Source organism: Brachyistius frenatus, unplaced genomic scaffold (genome assembly GCF_029030835.1).
Source record: "Brachyistius frenatus isolate BFR_SWC_R1_liver_20210118 unplaced genomic scaffold, ASM2903083v1 Contig_381, whole genome shotgun sequence".
NCBI lineage: Eukaryota > Metazoa > Chordata > Actinopteri > Embiotocidae > Brachyistius > Brachyistius frenatus.
In genome coordinates this window covers 87,501-92,500 of record NW_027210980.1, presented here as the reverse complement: position 1 = coordinate 92,500, position 5,000 = coordinate 87,501, and the positions used below count along the sequence as shown (strand labels likewise).

The window sequence follows — 5,000 nt, the reverse complement described above, 5'->3', positions numbered from 1 at the left end:
TAAAATCGTTTTAAATCTTTGTCATCGAACAAAACAAAACTTTTAAAATACTTAAAATATGTTCAAAATTCACCCGTCTGTTTCCTGATGTCATCCGGTGTGTGTGTGTGTGTGTGTGTGTGTGTGTGTGTGTGTGTGTGTGTGTGTGTGTGTGTGTGTGTGTGTGTGTGTCTGTCTGTCTGTCTGTGTGTGTGTCTGTCTGTCTGTCTGTGTGTGTGTGTGTGTGTGTGTGTGTGTGTCTGTCTGTCTGTCTTGTCTGTGTGTGTGTGTGTGTGTGTGTTATGCAATAAACCTTATTATGCGAGTTAACATGCAGCTCCGGACTCTGCCATTAGGGGGAGCTGTTGACCAGCGAGGCAGTGTGTGTGTGTGTGTGTGTGTGTGTGTGTGTGTGTGTGTGTGTGTGTGTGTGTGTGTGTGGGGATCAGTTTAAAGGCCATATTTCATATTTTTTCATATTTTGTATTGATGTATATTAATTTCTCTCATTATTAATGTTGTTCATAGTTTGATGTTTTGTTTGTATTTTTAGGCTACGGAGGAAAACAAACAAACAAGCGCTGAGCGTGGGTTCTGCTGAGTGACGGTTGTGTGGTTCCGTGTGTGTAGAACGTGTGTAGAACCGAGAACGCCGCGTGTGTTGTAAATATTTGTGTTTTACCTCCAGAGATGCTTCTGAAGTTAACAGAGATTTTTAAAGCGACTGTACGTCACGTATTTTACAGAAAATAAACAAATCAAACATACTACGGCTCGACTGGTGGTACACACACGGAAACATACCTGTGACACGGAAACATACCTGTGACACGGAAATATACGTGACACGGAAACATACGTGTGACACGGAAACATACGTGACACGGAAACATACCTTTGACACGGAAACATACCTGTGACACGGAAACATACCTGTGACACGGAAACATACCTGTGACACGGAAATATACGTGTGACACGGAAATATACGTGTGACACGGAAACATACGTGACACGGAAACATACCTTTGACACGGAAACATACGTGACACAGAAACATACACAACACGGAAACATACCTTTGACACGGAAACATACGTGACACGGAAACATACGTGTGACACAGAAACATACGTGACACAGAAACATACACAACACGGAAACATACCTTTGACACGGAAACATACGCAACACGGAAACATACCTTTGACACGGAAACATATGTGACACGGAAACATACGTGTGACACGGAAACATGTGACATGAAAACATACGTGATACGGAAACGTGTGACACAGAAAATACGTGACAGAAACATACGTGACACAAACATACATGTGACAGAAACATACATGACACAAACATACATGACACGGAAACGTGACAGAAACATACGTGACACGGAAACATAAGTGTGACACGGAAACATACGTGATACGGAAACGTGTGACACAGAAAAATACGTGACAGAAACATACGTGTGACAGAAACATACGTGACAGAAACATACATGTGACAAACACACGTGACATGGAAACATACGTGTGACACGGAAAATACATGACACGGAAACATACGTGACAGAAACATACATGTGACACAAACATACGTGACACGGAAACATACGTGTGACAAGGAAACGTGACACGAAAACATGTGACACAGAAAATACGCGACACAGAAACATACGTGACACACAAACATACATGTGACACAAACATATGTGACACGGAAACATACGGAACTTGGAGCATCTGTCTGATGAACAGGGAGAACTGAGAGGAGTCAGGATGAAGAGGAGGAGGAAAATGTCAATCATAATGAGGATGATGACAAGGAGGAGGAGTAAATGTACAGAAGTGGGAGGAGTCAGGAGGAGGAAGATGATTTAGACTTCAAATGAGGAGGATGATGATGATGATGATGATGATAAAATGAGGAGGAGGACCGGGAGGATTATAATGATTATGATGATGATAAAATGATGAAAATGTCTTGCAGCCGTCGTATTTAAAAACCTGCGGAGCAGCAATAATTTATCCCAGTTTGTCTGACAGCTGCAACAAGAAAGTCACAACAACAGCGGAAGCCAACGTGCTCTGACTTCAAAATAAAAGTGTCTTTTTTGTATTTCACCTTCAGAGAAACAAAAACCAAAACATCTCCAGTGACCACAGAGTCACATTTAAAAGGTTTTCAAATAAACTGCACATAAAACACGAGGACAGATTCAAACTGTCAGATTCTCTGCTGATAAAAAGGAGAATTAAATAAAATACTGAAGACATAAAAACATTTTGTAAAACAAATCATTGCCAGATTTCTTATTCGCATTTGTTCGCAGCCAGATAAATAAAAACAAAGAAAACATAAAAGTCTTTGTTTTTTTTATGAATATCATATAATATTTCTTAATAGCTCCACATTTCATCGGAAAATATTATTGTTGTTTTTTTAGTCCACCACATTTCTTTTACAGCCGTAGACATGAAATTCCTGAAGGAGGTCTTCCAGTTGAATTGAATTGAATTGATCATTGTTTTATTGTGAAAGGTTGGCGCCGGAAGCTGTCAGTGATGTTGTCGCCGAGTCGCTCGTGCTGCGGCTCTTCCAAGCAGACAGCAAACATGGACGTCACATTTGCGAGAATGACCTAAACATGGTTCTTCCAGCCACCCGCGGGACAAAGCAGCACCGACAGCCAGGTACGGACACCGTCAGCCCGCTCTGCCGGCCGTATGCGCCGCATTTAACGGGCCCGGTAACGGGAACGGCGCGGCGAGCTAACGCCGAGAGCTAGCAAACGTCAGAAGGCATTGAGTTGAACGGGAACTCTGCGTGCTGCTATTATCGGACGAAGCGTTTCTTCGGGTTTTCTGTCTGAAATCCGTGAACGTGACACCGGCTCCGGTAAACCCACCGGCTCCGGTAAACCCACCGGCTCCGGTAAACCCACCGGGCTCCGGTAAACCCACCGGCTCCGGTAAACCCACCGGGCTCCGGTAAACCCACCGGTTCCGGTAAACCCACCGGGCTCCGGTAAACCCACCGGTTCCGGTAAACCCACCGGGCTCCGGTAAACCCACCGGTTCCGGTAAACCCACCGGCTCCGGGTGTTTTCACACTGATGTGAACACCTGCAGCGTGACGGAGCCGCTCATCGTTCGGAACCGGAGATGAACGTACGAACCGGGTCTGAAAGCGTTCACACGGTGTTACCGGGAGAACGCTTTTTTTTCTTGCCGGTAAAACAACAACAACAAAACGGAATTTAAATGAAGTCACAAACAACAGCCTGCGTCCGATAATGGAACCCCTCTCCGTGCAGGCTCCGGGTGGCTCCACGGTGACCGGCCGTCCGGCCGTCCGGCCGCCGGGCTCACACACACCCCGCCGGCCGTCCGGCCGCCGGTCACCCCGGTTTTATTTCCGGAAGAGCTGACGTCATGCAGGTGTTTTGGAAATAAATGAGAGTCGCGTCCGATACTGGAATCCGGGGGAGGCTGAAGGTGGAGGGGGTTTAAAGCCCCAACAGCTGCTCCGCCTGTTTGTTGCAGCTTCAGCTTCATCAGGGAGGAGGAGGAAGAGGAGGAGGAAGAGGAGGAGGAAGAGGAGGAGGAAGAGGAGGAGGAAGAGGCAGCAGCTGTCTGTCTGTCTTCTGTCTCTCTGCTCCTTATCATCAGTGTTTGTATAAAACCTGTCTGACTCAGATCAGCTGATTGAAACTTGATCACAACAATAATCGGATTAAAAGTACAAATCTGAACGAAACTAAACTTCCAAAATAAAAGTGAACAGTATCAGAATCAGAAATGCAACAAAAAAAGCAGAAATAAACTTAATGTTAGTCAGTTTTTCTCATCATTTAATTCCAAGGTGATGTTTTAAATTTGAGTTTGTGATTAAAACTCGATGCGATCAATTATTTGGAAGTGATTTTGGAAAAAAAAATCTGTTTATCGAAGACGTCTAGAAAAACTTTAAAAACACACAGAATCACTTCCATTAAAATATCCTGTAAAAGATAAATCCTCCTGTTGTCATTTGATCATTAGAGTTTGATTGACAGGCAGCAGGTCGAGGGTGGTGAACAGCTGCAGTAACGTACATGATGAAGTCACCACCAGACTCCATTCGTTTTTCTTGTGTTTCCTGACTGAAGACATCAGAAACAGGTCTTCTGTTCAAACACGACCAGCTTCCCGTCAGTCATGTGACCTCAGCGTGACGACCTGATTGGTCCGTGACACATGTTTGTGCTGGCAGACGGCGCCGGCGGGACGAGTCGCCTCACATCAGGAATGTGTCGCTGCAGAGACGACAGGAAACTTTCACTCCACATCTGGCCCACTAAAACACCCCGGACTTCAAAATAAAAGCTGGCTCAGCTGTTCTCAGCTGTCCTCACCTGTCGTCAGCTGTCCTCACCTGTCCTCAGCTGTCCTCACCTGTCCTCACCTGTTCTCACCTGTCCTCAGCTGTCCTCACCTGTTCTCAGCTGTCCTCACCTGTTCTCACCTGTCCTCAGCTGTCCTCACCTGTTCTCAGCTGTCCTCACTTGTCCTCACCTGTTCTCACCTGTCCTCAGCTGTCCTCACCTGTTCTCAGCTGTCCTCACTTGTCCTCACCTGTTCTCACCTGTCCTCAGCTGTCCTCACCTGTTCTCAGCTGTCCTCACCTGTCCTCACCTGTCCTCAGCTGTCCTCACCTGTCCTCACCTGTTCTCAGCTGTCCTCACTTGTCCTCACCTGTCCTCAGCTGTCCTCACCTGTTCTCAGCTGTCCTCACTTGTCCTCACCTGTTCTCACCTGTCCTCAGCTGTCCTCACCTGTTCTCAGCTGTCCTCAGCTGTCCTCACCTGTCCTCAGCTGTCCTCACCTGTCCTCACCTGTCCTCACCTGTCCTCACCTGTCCTCAGCTGTCCTCACCTGTCCTCAGCTAGCATTAAGAGTGTTAGAAATGTGTAAGTGTCTGAACACGAGTTTGTAATTCCCAACCTGAACCATCAGACCCAAACCGAT

At 46.2% G+C, this 5,000-nt stretch overlaps 1 protein-coding gene across 1 annotated transcript in view; it reads left to right on the top strand.

The window, feature by feature from the left end:
• The first annotated feature begins 2,557 nt into the window (after window positions 1-2,557).
• Window positions 2,558-5,000, top strand: part of dennd4b (DENN/MADD domain containing 4B) — a 43,936-nt gene continuing 41,493 nt past the window's right edge. The window contains exon 1 of the mRNA XM_069724546.1: window positions 2,558-2,684. The gene's annotated coding sequence lies outside the window, so the exon portion shown is untranslated. The remainder of the gene's footprint in view (window positions 2,685-5,000) is intronic.